Raw genomic sequence first — 19,205 nt, 5'->3', positions numbered from 1 at the left:
GCCCCTTAAATATTCTTTCTGTGAGTAGCAGATCAGTCATCTAACAGAAGTCAGGATGCTTGCAACCAGGAGCTCTGTCTTAACCTCTCTGGGTCAACGCCCAAGGGAAGATGACACCGAATGTCAGAAGAAGCACTCAGCTTTCTCGGCCTCACCCATGTCTGTGGAATAAACTGGATGCTCGCCATGTCCGAGGCGCTTTGCGTGGTTCTTCGTCCTCACAACTTCCTTACCGAATAGGTTCAGAAACTTTGCCTGAACTACAGAGGAGACTGAAGCTCAGCCAAGATGTCGGCTTGCCGAGAGTCACATGCCAACCAGCAACACAGAATGGATTCAAGTCCAGGTTGTTCCTGGCTGGGGACTTGGTTCTCAAGCCCCTTTCACTGTGCTGCCAAGAAGCAGACTGGGGATATGAGTAAGGGCAGTTAACATTAGGAGGGCACACCCTGCAAATCAGAAGCTGCTGGCTGAGTTACCTGACGTCACAGGCTCATCTCTATCAGCCCCCACGGTACAGACCAGAAAAATGAGGCAGAGGTAGGAGGGGACAGATACCTATCATGGGTCACTAGAGCACAGCAGGGATCAGGTCTCTGTCTCCCCCACAGAGTCACAAGGTCCAATCAAGAGATGACTCTATCCCCCCCAGGTCCCTGTGTAAGGCTTGCCTTCAGTCACAACTGACTTCTGCTGAAATTTCCAGTTCATATTGGAGGACAAGGCCATCTCCTCTGACCTTGGCAAGATTTGAAGAAGCAAAGGAATTTCACCTTAGAACCGGATTCCTCATTATCCCTCACCCAGTAACTCGAGGTCAGTATGGCTGACTTAGAGGGATTCAGGGTCCACTAAGCTAAGATCCACGGTCAGGCTGTAGATCGGCTCCCAGACCTTGGCAGATGAGTTACTACAAGCTCTGCGGCTCACTTTCTCCTCCTCCTCCTCCTCCTCCTCCTCTTCCTCCCCCTCCTCCTCCTCCTCCTCTTCCTCCTCCTCCTCCTCCTCTTCCTCCTCCTCCTCCTCTTCCTCCTCCTCCTCCTCCTCTTCCTCCCCCTCTTCCTCCTCCTCCTCTTCCTCCTCCTCCTCCTCCCCCTCCTCTTCTTCCTCTTCCTCCTTTTCCTCCTCTTCTTCCTCCCCTTCCTCCTCCTCCTCCTCCTCATGTGAGGCTTTCAACTCCTGCACCCACCAAACCTAACCCAGACTCATCCTCCCGGCCCAACCAGCTCCTCCACACACCCTGTACCCTCTCCCTTCCCAGAATGCATCCCTCGGTCACTGAGAGTTGTTAAACCAACAGATAAGAACTAAGCCCACCTGATAAAAGTGTATTTATCAGAAAACACACCTTCCATGTACAACACTGTCTGACACCAACTATACTAGTCCTGTTTTATATTGAAGAAAATCATTTCCCTTTCTTGTCTGCCAACAAAATGGCCGTTTCACACACATATAGGGGCTGGGAGGATGGCCCAGTTGGTAAGGTGCTTGACACACAATCCTGAAGACCCTGAGTTCTAGTCCTCAGCAACTGTGTAAGAAACTGTTCACAGGCGTCAGTGATCTTAGCACTAGGGAAACAGAAACAGGAGGGCAGCCAGTCTAGCCAAAGTGGCCCAGGTTCAGTAAGCGACTCAGTTTCAAAAACTGCAACTGGAGAGTGATTGAGAAAGGCATCTGATGTAGACTTCTGACCAGCAGAGAGAGAGAGAGACAGAGACAGAGAGAGACAGAGAGAGAGAGACAGAGAGAGACAGAGACAGAGACAGAGACAGAGAGGCAGAGAGATGGAGAGAGACAGAGACAAAGAGACACAGAGACACAGAGACACAGAGACAGAGAAAGACAGAGAGACAGACAGAGAGGCAAAGAGATGGAGAGAGACAGAGACAAAGAGACACAGAGAGAAACACTTGCATGCAAACACACCAACTAAAACACATGTAACAGAGTAGGCTGATGACTGCTTAAGGCTGGGGACTTGGAATACCTTGGACGTCCCACATAGTGGGAGTTTTAGGGTAGTAAAGATAAAAATGGTTTACAACCGCTGATCCTGATAACCATAAAAATGTGCACATAATAAAAGCATTAAAGGGTCTGGAGAGACGTCTCAGCAGTTAAGGGCACTGTCTGCTCTTCCAGAGACCCCTAGTTGGACCACACCCACATGACAGCTCACAACCATCTGTAACTCCAGTCCCAGGGGACACAGCACCCTCTTCTGGCCTCTGAGGGTGCCGTGCACAAACATGGAATACATCCATACATGCAGACACAACATCCACACAGAAAAATAAAAATAACTAAACCTTTTTTAAAAACTAAATCCCCAAGCTGTATACTTTAAACGAGTCCATTGTTCTGGTCATGGAGGTCTGTCTCTGCAGTCCCAGCATTGAAGAAGCTCAGGTCAGAGAATCACAAGTTCAGGGTTAGCCTGGGCTACAGAGTGACTTTGAGGCTATCCTGGACTTTGTAGGGAGACTGTGTTTCGAAAATTATAAAAAGCAATAAACAAACAAACAGGTAAATTGAACAGTATGGAAATTCCATCTCCACAGAGCAATCAGCACAGAGAACTGTATCCTCTTAACCCCTTCTGTGTCTATCAGGTTAGGTAGGGGTCACATGTGATAGTGACAGTTGTCCACACAAAGCTACTTGACCCAAGACCCAAGATCCCAATAACATTTGAATCACTTCCAGCAAATTTAGAGCAGCCATTTTTTTTTTTTTTTTTTTTTTAGCAGAAAATGAGCACTTCTAGTGAGCAGCTGTCACATTCCCTGAGGGAGCGAGCGCTGTCCTGTCAGCCACAGACTTGCTGATAAAGCTGGGCTACAGAGGGCTGGTTTTGCATCACTAATGGCCTTGTGCCTGCAATGACGTCAGCCGGGAATAACTGTGGCATGAGTTTCACAAAGAAAGGCAAGCATCCAGTCCTCTCTGAGATGCTGGGGCGAAGGGACAGACCGCCCAAGTGTGCTTTTAAAACCAACACCTTGGTTTGCTGCTACCCCATACTCCTGCCCAGGGAGGGAGTCTGGATTGCGGGGGCATGGAAGACATTCAGATTCTGTCCTTAGCAGTTGCCCTGACCTAAGCTCAAACCTCAGAGCCCACAGCCAGCCCCTCTGCTGTAGAGCAGCCACTCCCGAAATGGCATAGACTGGAGCTCGCCCCCTCACCCTGTCCACAGGACCATCACAAAGGGAGCCGGGAGCTCACTGTAGGCAGATGAGAGACACAAGGGAGAGTTTTCTGGAGGCTTCTTCACATCTCCCAAAGAACTTCTAGAAACCCAGCATGTCCTTCCCAGACACGACTGGGTTGGTGCCCCATGATGTGTGGCAACTTATCTGAAAGGGTGATGGCTTTAAAACAACAAATGCTGGTTGCCCCCTGTACTTCCTAGCAACAGACAACCAGGAGCAGCCTCGGGCATACAGCTCTAGCTCGTAGCTCCTCCTGAGGGGCCCCAGTCACCGCAGGCTTCGCTGGAGCTTAGGGGCCAGCATCCACACAGGCTGCACTGACCTTCCCCTCCTTCAGGATATTTCAGTGGCTGTTAGCAGCAGCCCCCAGCTTTCCCTAGCTGTGGGTCATGGGCCTCGGTTTCTTACCTCAACTGTGTATCCTTCCCAAGATGGTAGGCATCCTCCCACCATGAGGACAAAAGTCCTGAAAGAGAGCTGAAGGCTGTTCTGAGGTAGCAGGCCGTCACCCCTACTCTGTTGTGCTTGCAGTAGTAGCACACCAAGCCAGGTCTAAGCTAAAACAGAGGGTAACTGGGCTCACCACAAGGTATGGGTTTCACAGCATCAGTTAAAAGATTGATTGAGGCCCTGGAGGGTTAATGCTACAGATTTGGACACTCAAAGTGTCTGGCCATGATTAAACAAATTTTCAGAGAAATGACAGGATCTATCCTGTCCAAAGCCCAGCGCCACCAAAAGTTCGATCTCTATACAGGTTTTGCATTTTTTTTTTTTTTGGAGAAATGACAAGAAACTTAGACACTGCCATTACCATCTCTCGGGGGGCAGGGGGGACCTGTGGCAACTGAAATACGCCAGTGTCACAGGTGAAGTGAGAGATCCACAGCTCACTTATGCTGCTGTTAGGTTGTAGGTTGTTTTGTTTTGCATACTTTGATTGGTTTTTGTTTTGTTTTCAGACAGGATCTCATAGCCCACACTGGCCTAGAACCTCCTATGTCAACCAGACTGGCCTTGAACTCACAATGAGCCACCACGTCAGGAAGGGAGGTTTACCATATGATGAGAAGGCAACTGAAGATGCAGTCCTCTCTTGGTCTCCCAGGAGTAGAATGTCTATGACACAGGCGGAAGTTAATCCCATGCCTTGTTCTGAGTTGGTTCCTGTCTTGCTCAGCAGGGAGCAATCCTTATGAAGCACCAGGTCCCTTGTCCTCATGGTGAATCTGACCGCGTAGGATCAAGCTCCAACTCCCTTTGTACCCACTTCAGGTTAGCAGGTCCTTAAGGACTTTTGAAAGGCGAATTTCTGAAGGACTGTATTTGGGATTCTACTTCAAATCTCCATGAGTTTGAGGCCAGCCCAGGCTACATGGTGAAACCCCGTCTGAAATTAATTAATTAAGTGGTGAATTAGGTCTCTGCATTTGTGAAACTGGTCTCTCAGGCAGACCCAGGAAGCAGAGAATAGAAGCAGCTTCCAGTAGCTACAGACTTTTCTAGCTAAAGCCAACACCAACAATTGTCCGGAGCCTCCATCCACTGTACAGAAGAGCAAAATTCATCAGGTTAGTATTTTAAAGGACGTCATAAAAAGTAGAAATGCAATCAGCCTTGGAGGGGTGATCAAGGGCAGCTGCAGAGCATGCACCCTACCGGATGGCACCAAGACACTACACAAATGTCTGTCATCACCGGCAAAGGGAGTGGAGAAAGACCTACTTCTGTAACGTGGTGTGTCCAGAAGTGGGGTTAGACTGCTCCCAGGGTCAGTGCACACTCCACCAGCCGCACAGAAGGAAGCGGGTGCACTGTTCACTCTTCTCTGCCTTTTGCTTTCATGGCTGGTTTATCTTGCCCATCCCAATACACTTTTAAACGATCCTGTGACTTCTCAGCCCACAAAGCAACAGCACAGAAGTTGCCATCAGGTAAGCAAGAAGTGAAAGACCACCGGGGTGGGGAAGACCCCCACCCAAGTCTAGAGACCCCCACTCAAGTCTAGAGACGACACAACCCCCAAGAACTCACAAGAAACCGATCTTGATGTAATAAACAAGTGTATTTGAGGGACCAGAGCTCACACAGGAGACAGAGGAGTCGACCCCAAGCCCAATTAGGGGAAGAGATTTATAGGGAAAATTACATAGGCAGTTAGCAAAAGTCACACAAAGCAATTTCATTGATTTGTAACTTGGGCTCAGTTCAACTCTAGGCCACCCTCCTTCTGGGGCAAGCTGACCCTAATTCTCGTTTTTCTCAGGATTGTTGAGTCAGGCCTTCTCGAGGCCAGATGGTTTGTGGTGCCTATAGCCAGGCTACATGCCCAAAACATTTTATGCTATTCTTTGCTGTGAGGTGCACTTGTCCTCACAGCAGGGTCAGTGAGGGATAGTTTAAAATCTTTATTCTTTCAGAAGAAGCCTGTGAACTCGCTGTCCCACCCAAGCAACTGCAGGAGGGAAAGGACTGTGGTGATCATGGTCAAGTATATGTAGGCTCTTCTTCCTTTAGCAGAAAGATGCGTTTCCACCAGTCCAAAGCCCTGTGTTGAGTTTTCACTAGGCTGATGCCTGTGTCACAAAATGTTCGTTGTTCTTTAAGAGGTCCATTTAGTGGAGTTAAAAATTCTAGGTGCCAAGATGGGAACAAGGTAACCAGCCAGACACGAAGGCATAACCAAGCAAGAAGCACCTGCCAGCACAGATGGTCGCAGACACTAATGAGGAACAGCAGGGACCACACCCACAATGGCGTGAAAACTAGGTAGGCTCTTCCCAATGCAGGACTGTGTTGGCCCTCAGCATCCCTTCTCCCCATCCTGGCAGCTGCTCTCCCAGACCTGCAGTCTCCACAGCCATCAGGTTCCTGCTGCTGTCACTCCCCAAACCCAGGTGCTGTCTCAGGGAGCTCGAAGTCATCCTTCTCAGACCTTGCAACCTGAGCACTAGCCTCAGAGACTTACTAGCCATCCTGTGACCACGAAGAACCAATTTGTAGGGAGATGTAAAGATGCCAGCCCCAAAATGCCCATGTGAAATAAGCCAGACCGAGGCCAGGCCTTCCTTGGGACTTCACAGTCATGTAGGGTGCAGTGTGACACATCCTCCTTAGGGTCTCAGGATGCTTGATTTCTGTTGCTTGGACTCCATGCGGAGCCTGGTGGGAAGAAAGGTGACCGTCTTATGGGCATAAATCACCCATGATATTTACAAGAGTCATCCCTCCTCTGGGGGGGAAGGGGTAGGAGTTGGGGTGGGGGTGGGGGGCATCCAAGACACTGTCATCAGCTCAGTGGGCACAGAGGGGCAGCAAGCTCTTATCTATATGAGAATCAACCTGGAGTGGCTTCCACCTGGTGAGGACACTCAATTAATAAGAAACTTGCAGACAGCTACATCTGTGGCATGTTTCCAGACAGAAAACTCAAACACCAGGTTTGTGAGATTAAAGCCAGTTCCTCCCTCAGAGGAACCATTATTTAGGCTGAGACCAAGCCTCGTCGGGTCCTTCATCTTGCAGGTCTTCAACCTGTTGAAGACCACTTCAGGGAGACACCAGGGCGCAGTGAGAAAGGGCAAAACGTTCATGAGTCTAACTGATCCATCAGCTGCTAGCTGTGGGGTCGTCAGCAAACGTTTCCATCTATGTTTGTGGAAAAACTAACACACACATCAACGGGACCATTAGGAAAGGAGCCTTATTGGCCTGGATAAGATTTGAATAGATAAAGAGAAAATCCAAGTCACAAGCTTACAGAAGATAGAAGTATAATGTCTCTTGCATAAAAGAAGTCCAAAGGCAGCCCAGAGCTGGTGGTGAGTTCTCCCCAAACCCCAGGTGCCCTCATCCTGCTTCCTATGTGAACACCTGTTTGCTTCCCCAAGGCTATCCCACAATCCACAATGCTTCCTGACCCATCATCTCCATGCCATTGACCAGAAGAGGAAATCGCAAGAAAAGGTCAGTCTGCACTACAAAATGAGACCTGTTGAAAAAAAAGGGGGGGAAGGGGGAGGATAGGAGAGGGACTGGCTCTACCTACTTGCCTGAGGCCACACACAAGGCCAGGCATCTCATTGGCTAGAACACAACCACGTGACATCACCTAGCTACTCGGAGCTAAGAAAGAGTGGGGATTGTTTGGTGCTGGCACGCCAGATAGAGTTCCCTGCTTCTGTAAGTTAGGAAAAGCTGGACGCAAAGAGCATATGCATGACCTCATGCCGTTTCACCAGAATAACGCTGATGATCCGACCCTATCAAGCATCTGGGCTATCATTCTAGCATACCAGAACATACAGGGACAGAAACCTATTGGGAACACTGGGAAACCCCAGCAGGTATCACAACGGCTGGCAAAGAAAACGTAATTAATGTTTTCATTTTTGTGGTAGACATTCTGTTGGTCCTTCTCTCTTGTGAAGCGCCACTTCTATAGCAGGGACTCCAGAACCACAAAAGTGAGGTCCAAGTTACCCTCTTCCCTAGAGGGGACAATTGTAATTGTCATGGTCTAGACATGGCTGGGTCAATCACATGTCTTCCAGAACTTTGGTTTTGGTTTTGTGATAGGGCCTCTAACCCAGACTAGTCTTGAACTTGTGCAGCCGAGGATGACCTTCTCCTGATCCTCTTGCTGCTACCATCCAAGGATCAGGATTAACCGGTTTAGAAACACTGGTTTATTCAATGCTGGCAATGGAACCCAAGGCTGTACGCATGGTAGGCAAGCTCTCTCCCAACTGAACTCTATCCAAAACCTCTTTCAGAAAATTCTTAAGCTCTCACTCTTGGGGAGGACGCTGATGGAAAAAATGAAGCCAGAGATAGAAGCATGGGGAGGAAATCTATACAAAGTCCCACTGGTCACTCTCAGGGCTCTCATTCTTGTCCCATGACTCCCAGAGATCCAGCTGCACCCTGGGCTCAACTCTACCTAGGTTCCTTTCACTATCCCAGACACCTTTCCCTTCCACCAGGGACGAGCTCCTGTGTTTATAACCCTTTTCAATGACAGACTCGTGTCAGAGTTCTTTGTGGAACATGTGGCAGACATCCAGCTGAAACTGGTTAAAACGAAAATCCGCATATAAATAAAATTTCATTGAAAAAATCTTGAAAAGTTCAAGGGCAGAAGCTTGCATGGCACAGGAAGTTTCTGGTTCCTACCCCCCTTTCTTTCTTCTGTGTTGGCCGCCTTCTCCCGCAGTCAACTAGGCACAGCCAAAAAGAAGCCCAGAAAGATCTCCCTGACCCTGAGACCCTGGAAATTTCTGCAGCAAAAGCAGAGAAGGACCACCCTCTCCATGCCATGATCTCACTGAGGAACTGATTGGCCAGTTTTTGTCCAATCACAGTGGACAAAAACTATTCCAGGCAAGCACAGACCCTGCCTGCCTCAGGGCCACACAGCACCCTGGATTGATGGAGCCTCAGAAACACTAGAAAAGAAGAGAGAGGGTCTCTCCTATGCATAAAAGTTCTGAGCAGACCACAGACATAACTGCATAGGGGCGTCGGGACCAGATGGACTTGGGTTCAAGTCTTAGTTCAGACCCTGAGTAATTGTGTGGATGTGAGGAGCTCACTTTGAGCTGCGTGAGAACTAAGGTTTTCATCTCCAAAATGTATGTAATCATGACCTGCCTGTCAGAGTTGTGACGAGAACTTACCAGGACAATAAAGTACTTAGGAAGGTCTCAAATTCTCAAAATAGCTCAAGTAACCTCCCTGAACTAAAGGCCATGCACTGTGGTTTGGCTTAATGTTTGGGCACCACTTTGAAAGCCTGTGTCCTCGGGCTGGAAAGAGGGGCCAGTGGTGAGGAGCGCACACTTCTCTTATAAAGAGGCAAAGTTCTGTTTCCTGCACTTAACCCCAGCAGCTCACAACTGCCTGTAACTCCAGCTCCAGGGATCCAGCGCCCTCCTCTGGCCTTCCTGGGTACCTGCACTCACAAGACACATAACTAAAGATAAATACATCATGGGTCCAGCTCCAGGCATGTTTCACTAAGTCACACATCAGCTCCCCACCCCACCCTGCAACCTCCACCCTACTAGACAGAACAAGTTATTCAAGACTGGGGAAAGGTGTTTGACAAGAAACCAGCCCTGGAGATGCATGGCTCTACTAATCAGTAGCAGTGTGCTACTGTTTAACCCTTTATATCATTATATCATTACTTTCTTTCTCTCCCTCCCCACCTCTGTGTGTGTGTGTGTGTGTGTGTGTGTGTGTGTGTGTGTGTACACATGTATGCAGGTGTGTCTGCCCATGCAGGCACACATGGAGGCCAGAGACTGACATCCAGATGTATTCTTCAAACGCATCTCCAGTTTGGTTTGTTTGTTTTGAGACAGGTTCTCTCAATGAACCTGCAGTTGGCTATTTTGGATTGGCCGTCAAGTCCCCGGGGGCTTCACCTCCCCACACGTGGGTTACAGATGCACACCATCACGCCTGCCTTGTTCCTTTTTTACATGAGTGCTGTGGATCTGAACTCGGATCCCTATGCTTGCACAGCAAGCACCTTACCCGAGGAGCCATCTCCCCAGCCAGTCACACTCAGTCCTTTTGCTTCCCCGTCTGTCTCTCTGTATCTAATCTCTCCATCTAGCTGCTTCCATCTCTCTCCTCTCGTTATTTTCTTCCTCTTGCTTCACCTTGGGAAGGTGTGTCTGTCAGCTTCTGTCAGTTTGGCACACAATGAGTCTCTTGGGAATAGGGAAACTCAATTAAGGAATGTCCTCCATCACATTGACCTGTGAGTATATCTAAGGAGGCATTTTATTTTATTTTATTTTATTTTATTTTTCCTTTTTAGGAGTTGAGGACCGAACCCAGGGCCTTGCGCTTGCTAGGCAAGCACTCTACCACTGAGCTAAATCCCCAACCAGGAGGCATTTTCTTTTTTTTTTTTTTTTTTTTTTTTTTTTTTGGTTCTTTTTTTCGGAGCTGGGGACCGAACCCAGGGCCTTGCACTTCCTAGGTAAGTGCTCTACCACTGAGCTAAATCCCCAGCCCATTTTCTTGATTAATGATTGCTATGTGAGGACCCAGTCCACCATCCACAGTACCACCCCTGGGCAGTGGTCCTAGTTTGCATTAAAAAGCATGCTGAGCAAGTCATAAGGAGCAAGCCCATAAGCAGTCTTCCTCCAAGGCCTCCTCAGCTCCTGCCTCCAGGTTCTTGCCTTGAGGTCCAGCCCTGACTTCCCTCCATGATGGCCTCTAACTGAGTTGCTTTTGATGGTGGCATTCATCGCAGCAATAAGGAGCAAACTAGGGCAGACTGTCCTGTGGCCCCTTGAGGGACGAGAGGCTTTCCTGGGAAGGATGAGGCATTGCCTTCCTGCCCAGGCAATGACTGGTTCCTGTCCTAAAGGAAAAGCCAGGAGCCTCACTCTCTGCTTCTCTGTTTTTTCTGCTTCTTTCTGCTTCTTTTCTGTCGTCTGTGATGAGGTTCATATCACCCAGGCTGGGCTCAAACTCCTAGCTCATGCCATCCTGCCTTAGCCCCACAAGTACCTGGGCCTCCCTGTGAGCACCATATGCCTTTGCCTCTCTTTCTTGCTCCGCTAGGGACCAAACTCGGGGCCCTGCTCACACTAAGCAAGCTTCTACACTGAGCTACACCTCCAGCCTTTGGATCTTGATCTACTCCTCTGTCCAGAAAAAGTGAAATGGAAGGAAACAGAATACAGTTGACAGAAAATTTTGGATAGTTGAGGATTTGGGGTTAATGGGAGAGAGATAGTCTGGAATCTGTTAATTGATTCAAACACAGAGACTGTGAAAGTCAAAGGAGTTTATTTGGGGTCTTAGGAATGGCAGTTCAGGAGGCACAGACTCAAATCTCTAAATCACTGTTCCAAGGAAGGCGGCGGTAAGGCAGGGAGGGGACGGTAGTTCATTACCCAGCAATAGTGAGACTCTGAGGGAGTGACTTCTGTCGGAGCTGAGAGCAGGTGCGGGGCAGAGGCACTGTAGAAGCTAGAAGACAAAGCAGGAATGTAGGCAGTTGGTGAAAAAGTCCACAGAGCAAAAGTTAACAACCCTTTGCTATGTACCAAGTCCCCACAACAGCTGCAGGCAAAGGAGACCAGATCCTCTCCCTCTCCCTCTCCCTCTCCCTGTCCCTCTCCCTGTCCCTCTCCCTCTCCCTCTCCCTCTCCCTGTCCCTCTCCCTGTCCCTCTCCCTGTCCCTCTCCCTCTCCCTGTCCCTCTCCCTGTCCCTCTCCCTCTCCCTCTCCCTCTCCCTCTCCCTGTCCCTCTCCCTCTCCCTCTCCCTCTCCCTGTCCCTCTCCCTCTCCCTCTTCCTCTCCCTTCCTCCCTCTCCCTCTTCCTCTATCTCTCTCTCCCTCTCTCCTCTCCCTCTCTCCTCTCCCTCTCCCTCCCTCCTTTCCCCCTCCTTCTCCCCCCTCTCTCTCACACACACCCCCGTTCGTGGCAGTAGCAGGGATAGTCCTCACTGCCTCACAACACCAGCTGAGTTCTTTATGTGTGATATCCACCCAAAGCACACAGCAGAGCATGTTCCCAGCTAGGAAGCCTACAAGTTGCACTTCTGAAGAGCAGCCCCAGGGCCTCACTCACTGCAGCCTATGAGAACTTCCCCACCTGAATTCCCCTAAGACCTACCTACAACCTAAGCCCTGGTCTTCATTCTGCTGCCCTGTTCAGCACCTCTTGGCTCTCCAGCTGGAACAATGAATGGCTGTCACAGACCACTGCTGTCAGGATGCAGTGAGGACACTCGGCCTGGACCTCAGGGTCCCTGCCAGCCCCACCCTGTCTCCTCACAGTAGCGTACTCTTCCCTTTCCCCCTTAGATACTGGTGACCCAGCACCCCTGTAAACCTGGCCATTGGAACTCCAGACCACTTTCCTCCCCATGAAGGCATGAGCTAAAATACTAAAATTTGCTCCAAAGTTGTTTGTTTTTGTTGTTGTTGTTGTTAAAGGATAGCTGTAATTTTTCTTTTGAAACCGTACAGCTAGAAGTAGCAGTTTTTTAACTGAGACTTCTCAAAGAGAGAGAAACCCAGCCCACACATTCTTTCAAATGCAGTGAAGCTTCTATGGATACTAAACTTACTAAACTTAGAAAGTAACGAGGCTAATAAACTGTTACCGTTGGATGCTTTATTAAGAGTGTACTGGTTTTCACTTGGGCAGGGTTCTCATTTGAAGGCCAAGCATTTTCCCCCAACTATCATGCTCACTGAGAATGCCCAGGAGTGAGCTCCTTGGTGAGCAGACCCCGAGCCCTATGTGCATGCCCCACACACCTTACACACATATGCATGTGCCCAAGCAGGGCTGTGGTAGCAGGGGGCTTGGCAAATCAACTTAGGGACCCAGAAGCAATATCTTGTCACTTCATGTGACAGGAATACTACTTTTAAAAAACTTTGGTGTGTGTGTGTGTGTGTGTGTGTGTGTGTGTGTGTGTGTGTGTGTTTGCCATAAATGGAGGGGTGCCCAAGGAGGCCAGAAGAAGCCACTAGATCCCCTTGAACTGTAATTACAAACAATTATGAGTCACCCGGGTGGGTGCTGGAACCAACATGGGTTCCCTGGAAGATCAACAAGCAGTCTTCACTAATAGGCCATCCCTCTGTCCCCTAACAGAGTCCTTCTTTATTGCAACCAGTGACTTAATCTGCAAAGGGGACAGATCCCGTAACAGGTGATTTTCAACTGGCAAGGCCATTTCTGTCATCCTGAGAAGAGCGGGTAGGGGAGAGTCGTATCCCCTGGTTTCCACAGTGAAGTTGCTGGCACTTTTACTGTGATTTCAGGTTCTACCTTCCAAGTGGGTAGCACAGGTGTGAGCTGACGGGAGAGGCTTCTGCATGGCACAAGGACGGCGCCCTGAAGGGAGGCTTCGAAAGGCAGACACTGGACACAAAGGCCAGCATCCAGCCTCACTTAAGATACAGATGGAAGAATGGAGCTGAGTCAACCTTCGGCCATGTCTGTAGCAAGGACTGAGACTGAAAAAAGGCTCCTGTCTCCTAGATACATAGGCTACCTGCCTCATTCGCCTTACGGAGATCTGTTGAGATTTAATTTCTTACCACTAGGGGGCGCCAATGTCCACCATAACATTGGGCCCGCGGCTCTGAAGCTGGGGCCTGAAAGAGGTCGGTTCGGGAGGCGACGGACTAAGGAACTAAGGAACTAAGGATTAAGGTTTCTTCGGAGATCTTACTGAGGACTAGAAAAGGGCATGGCACAAAAAAACTCTGTCCCCGAGCGCACTTTTAAAAAAGCGGGACTCAATGCTGACCCTAGCAGTCACAAGCTCCCACTTACCAATGTCTTGAGGCCATGAGAGAGGGTCCAGGAACAGGGCTGCTGCGGGTAGTTGCTCCCAGCTCCTCCAAGTCCTGCCGATGGAGAGAGCACGCTTGAAGAAGTGTCACCTCCAGAAAGAGCTATCCTGGAACCGGAAGCCAGACTTCAAAGTATATATTTGCACAAGCTCTCCGGAGACTGTCGCCTTCAGCACCGCCCGAGGCGGGCCAGGTTGGTATTCGGCGGAGCTTAAGGCTTTGCAGAGCAATTGCTGCTGCTCGGTGCGGGATAGACCACAGAGACAGGTGGAAGGGGGCGGAGCTCGGGGCTCAGAGGCTCCCTCATTGGATGTAGGGGTTGCTGGGGCACTGACGAGGGAGGGTTAGCTGAGGATGAGGGGGTGCGGCCTGAATGGACTGAGAGGTGTGGGTTTTGAAAGGACTGCGTGAGGAAGGCGTAGAAACCTGGTGCAGGTGTGGCGGGCTCTTAGCTGGCATCTAGAGTAGCCATTAGCCGTGTTGTCCTCAGGCCCACAAGCACGTGGCCCCAGGTGTTCTAGGAAGAGTCAAGCTTCGTGCACCTTCAGGCAAGGTGTGCATGCTTCTTGTACCTTACCTCTCCCAAAACAGAATTCTAGTTCCCTAGTGTGTTGGGGGGGGGGGGTTGCGGGGAGAGGGTGCACTGAACTCAAGATATTGGCGGGGTCCTCCCCTAGCTCTTGTTGGCTTCCCACCAGAGGAACAAAGGAGATGTCCAGCCCTCTTCCAGTTTAGCCATACCTTCCTCTACCCTCATCTCTCCCTTAAAGCAGCCTCTCTCCAGAGATGGTTTTGCAGCCCGGCAGCCAATTAGAGAGTCGCCCACGCCCCCCATTTTTTGTAGTGGTCCTTTCTTATCTGGCTGTAGTGAATTCATTATTAATTCATAGTTACTCACTGAGCACCTAGCACGTACATGTTCTGAGGCAGGTATCAGAGGAAAAGCTGTGCTATGGTTCATTGTACCCCTAGAGAGCCTTGCCCCTTGACCTGAGGAGATACAGACATTAAGCCAGAACTAGACTGGAAGCTTCCTTCCTTCTGACCAGCCCTCACTGTGCCAAAAGGCTGCTGAAGGAGAATTATCATCACTAGTCTTACTCCTCTGTGGCCCCCAGGTGTGACAGTCTGGATGACTGCAAGATGAGCCCACTGTGTAATAATAACATGTTTGCTATGCCCTGTGCGTCCACATCTGGTACCGTAAGCCAAATCAAAAGCCTGTGGCCGAGGAGGTCACAGGGGAGAAGTCCTAACTGTTGTTTGGCTAAGTGGACACGATGTGTCCGACAAGCTTGCCTTCCGAGCACTACATTTGTACTTACAGAATAACGCTGCCATCAGCTTTGGTCAGAGAAATACACCCAACTGGCCAAGGTACTTGAATGTCCAGCCGTACAAGGAACATCTACATCAGCCCCCGGCTCTGGGAACATTGATGAAGGAGGGGACAGAAAACATAAGATCTGGGAGAAGGGTTTGGAGCAGGAAGACGTGTGAAACGATGACTTCCAGGCATGACGTGGCTGTTGTACACTTGATCTCACATTGCATGTCATCAACTGGGCAAGACTGAGCCCATGACACCCTGTCATGGGGTGGGTGCTTATGGGGTCCCATCTCTCCCAAGTATTTATTCAGCGTTAACAATTGATGGGAAAGGGAGAGATGTTTTCTTTCCTTCTTACTCTAGTCACGGGTAAGGTATTCATGCTCCTATAAACATCCCCAATGAAACTCACTGAAACACACACACACACACACACACACACACACACACACACACACTACTGGGAAGAGAATGAGGATTAGAGGCAGTGGAAGGAAAGAAGACAGTGTGATGAGAATGACTCCAATGGCAATATGTATATACATGAAGTGTCACGAAGAAGCCCATTATTATGTATAATTAACATATGCTAATAACATTTTTTAAAAGATTAGCTATCGCCAAAAAAAAAAAAAATCCTGTGTTGGAAACTTAATCCCTAATGCAACAGTAATGGGAGACGGAGCCTGTAATAGGTAATTAGGGAGCTGAGACCCAGTCTCAAAATAATGACAATAATAACAGTGCTTAGGACGCAAGGGCTGCCCTGGAGAGGGCCGCTTTCCGTATCACAGCACTTAGCTCCTCTTGCTCCTCCATGTCCCCGCTCGCCCGTCGCTTCCCACTAAGGCATCGTGCCTCAAGAAGACCTTCAGCAGATGCCAGCCCTCACCCTCCAGCTCCCCAGCTCTCCAGAGCTGGAAGAAAGAATTCTGTTTTCTACCCTGTGTCAAAGATGCTGCTACAGTGCCAGGGCAGGAGCCAAAACACAAGGTCACAGTCTTAATATTGTAGGACAAAGAGTAAGAACTTGAGAAAACTGACAGGCTGTCCCCAAGTTTGGAGGATCTTAAGTGGTGGGTGAGGATGCTGGCAGGAGTGTGTCAGGTTAGGTTACGGGTCATAACACCCTAAAACTTACCACTAGTCAATTGTCAATGTCAAGAAGAAAAAGATACCTCTTGGTTGCCTTTTTGCTACATTTTAACTACAGCTACAAAAAACCCCACACCAACGAATGGCTACCCACAGGTGAATTCTATTTGGGCACAAGCGGACAGGGTTCTTAGTCTACGCAAAGTCAACCTTTTTTTTAAATGGCCAGTTTCCATTGAAATCTGAAGAATTACGTCTGCAGACAAGTTCACGGTGTCGTCTTAGGGAGATACTTCTGAGTTCCACTAGAGGGCAGCAGAAAATGGGAGAGGAGAAGCCCTCCGTGAGTTCCCATCAACTCAGGTAAGGTGTGAGGGGCTTCCTAGAAACTGCCAGTGGCAGTTCGCTTGTTTCAGAAGGTTACTTTGGGTCAACCAAATCTAGATGATTTGTATGAAATTAACTCACTCGCTTCTCCCAGCTTCCTGTGAGGAAGACGGAATTGCAGATTAGGACAGGGAGAGGAGAACAGGGAGATATAGGGTTCTGGGTCTGAGGAAGAACGCACAGTGCCCACACAGGTCCTACCTGTGTTCCCTCAGAAACCTTAAGTGATAACCAAGTGTAGCAACACATGCCTTTAATCCCAGAATTCAGGAAGCTGAGTCATATGGAGCTCTGTGAGTTCAAGGCCAGCCTGGGCTACATAGGGCGAGTACAGGACAGCCAGATCTACATTAGTGAGAACCGGTCTCAAAACACCCTAAAAATTTTAAAGCCCCGAGTGAAGTCAGGGCAAATGTGGCAATGGTGTCAAGCCTGAGTCCCATTCTCTTTCTGAGTTTAGTTTTTATTTTCCTGGTTTGACGGACATTTACTGAGCCACTACTGTGCACATGCTTCATGCTAGTCTCAAAGTTTCCAGTTGGGGAACAAACTGTTCCCTCTGGCCCCCAGTAAGTCCTGTACTCACCTCGAATTGAAGGGCCCCTGGGAATTTCGTGCCTGGGTACCCAAGTATATCTTCCCACAGTGGAGCTGCTCAGCCTGTCTTATGCATGCAGTCAGCCTTCACCCACTAGATACCTGTTAAAAGCTGGCCCAACTCCAAAGCCTTTCCACCCATTTTCCTGCTGTGGCCTGGGGAAGAGGGGTACCAGAAGGTGGCACCTTGCCAAGACCATTAGGGGCAGGAAGAGGCAGGACCTTTCCTGGGCCCAGCCGCCTGTGAGGCCTGCCAAAACCACCCACACCTACCTGGCTATCTGGTGCCCTGCTGCCCTTGCCTTAGAAAGCAGCTCTCCCGACATCCCAGGACCTACCGATCCATAGACCCCTTCCATGGTACTGTTCCCTTGAGAGCCCCAGGGTAATGCAGGACCCAGAACCAACCCTGAGGGCAGCTGTTGAAAACAGGTAATGAGTCTTCCAGAGGTAATAACCACTTTCTCCCTTCCCTTGCTTCAATCTTTTAAGCCCTCGCTGGACACCAGGCCTGCTAGAGACCAAAAGGTCAAAGGTAAGCCAGTGGAAGCTGGAGACTTCAACAACCTTCTCTGTGAGCTGGGAGCAGGGCGCTAGGGGTACAGGACTGAAGTGTTTTAAATAGTCCTACCTCCTGATTCAAGAACCCCAGTGTAACACCACTAAACACTAAGTGGGTTCACACCACTATCAGTGAGTCTCCACCACCAGATACAGTAGGCACAAAGAACCTATGAGCTCAGATAATTGAAAAGTGTAGCAAGTTAGAAGACGATGTTTCCAGTGTGTATAAATATACCTAATTACAAGTTTATGTAACTTAATTATTAACAGTAGCTATGTTTAACAACCGTCACAAAATTCCTGAAAACAATTCTCGGTTCTCAGGTTCACACAAACTGGCGCTGAGGAAGACCGCCCACTCAAGCTAGGGTGGTCAGTCAGGAGACAGAGAAGGCGTCCCAGAGGAAATGATGCTACTGAGCTGAAGCTAGACTCTAAATACTCCAGAGAGGGGACAAGGAGTATGCCGAGCTTGTGGAGGGAGTTGACAGGAAAGGAGAGAGCATGGCATAGAACAGAAACCAAAGTGTTGTCTCTCTCTTTCTCCCTCTCTCTCTCTCTCCCCCTCCTTCCCTCTCTCCCTCTCCCTCTCCTCCTCCTTCTTTCTCTCTCTCTCTCTCTCTCTCTCTCTCTCTCTCTCTCTCTCTCTCTCTCTCTCTCTCTCTGAGAGGACATCTGGGTTCCACCCTAGTTCTGCTATTAATGCTCTGTCACTTTGGCCAAGTCCCCACTTTTCTCCAGGCGTCTCCCCTCTGTCATATTGGGGCCAGAAGCCAGATGGTCTCCAGGCCTCTGGGGGTGTCTAGAGAGCCCCCCCCAGAGATCTGTGGAGGGGCCTGGTGTCTGGTTCATGATACTCACAGTAGACATCTGGCCCACAGTAAACCCTCGGTAGCCAACTCTCTCCTCTCCCCCAGCCAGTTCCCCCAGGTGATCACCGAAACTCCTGGCTTAGCTGCTGGTTTGTAACTATAATTACAGTCATTTCTAGAGTGCTTTGCTGCCTCCCCTAATTACCAAGCCCATGAGATTCCAATTACACATCTAAAGAAACATGTCGGGAGCCCCTCCCAGGGGCCAATCTGGGAGTGCAGCCCCCCAGGCCAGCTGGGATATCGCAGGAGCCCTCCCTCTGCCACTCCTGTGCCAACCAGGCAGGAAGTCTTCAGCCCACCCAGGGCCAGCCTTGGGTGGGTATGGGATGAAGGAGGCAGATGAAACACCCCAGCAGGAAGGCTTGCATGTAGAAAAGGAAGAAGCCTCTCCCGGCCAAGTGGAAAGTCTCTGCCCACGCAGTAGATGAGTCTCCAAGAGCTGGGGTCACCATCAGGGTGCACCCGGGTGAAGCTTAGGAAGTAGTCGCTGGTCTGAGTATGTTATTACCACCCACTGCAGAGGGCACCTACCCTACAGAGAGGCTGAGCTGCTCACATGTGCTGGGGGAGGAGCTCAGTACCCTCAGTTAGGACTCTGGGAGATGCTGCCCTCACTGCACACGCCTTTAATCCCAGCACTTGGAAGGCAGAAGCAGGCAGATCTCTGTGAGTGTGAGGCCAGCTTTGTCTATATAGCCACTTTCAGGCCAGTCAGGGATGCAAGTTATACCCTGTCTCAAATTTTTAAAAAGAAAGGAATAAAAGGAAATCGAAGGGAAGGGAAGGG

General features: G+C 49.6%; 1 long non-coding RNA gene and 1 pseudogene across 3 annotated transcripts in view; both read right to left on the bottom strand.

Moving 5' to 3' along the window:
- Positions 1–4,993: 4,993 nt before the first annotated feature.
- Positions 4,994–6,145, bottom strand: LOC148004159 (ADP-ribosylation factor-like protein 6-interacting protein 1 pseudogene; annotated as a pseudogene).
- A 4,875-nt stretch (positions 6,146–11,020) lies between these two features.
- LOC103693105 (uncharacterized) overlaps positions 11,021–19,205 on the bottom strand; it is a 32,695-nt gene continuing 24,510 nt past the window's right edge. The window contains exons 1-3 of one of the 3 annotated variants that reach the window (XR_015627280.1): positions 13,685–13,827; positions 13,551–13,624; positions 11,021–11,222 (exon numbers count right to left, since the gene is read on the bottom strand). This is a non-coding gene — a long non-coding RNA (uncharacterized LOC103693105). Of the gene's footprint in view, positions 11,223–13,550; positions 13,641–13,684; positions 13,828–19,205 lie in introns of those variants that run through there. The other 2 variants (XR_015627279.1, XR_015627278.1) reach the window with 2 other exon arrangements.

This window comes from Rattus norvegicus, chromosome 8, assembly GCF_021556685.1.
Source record: "Rattus norvegicus strain SHRSP/BbbUtx chromosome 8, alternate assembly SHRSP_T2T, whole genome shotgun sequence".
In the NCBI taxonomy this organism is placed as follows: domain Eukaryota; kingdom Metazoa; phylum Chordata; class Mammalia; order Rodentia; family Muridae; genus Rattus; species Rattus norvegicus.
The sequence above is the reverse complement of the archived record's forward strand: the minus strand, read 5'-3'. Positions and strand labels throughout refer to the sequence as shown.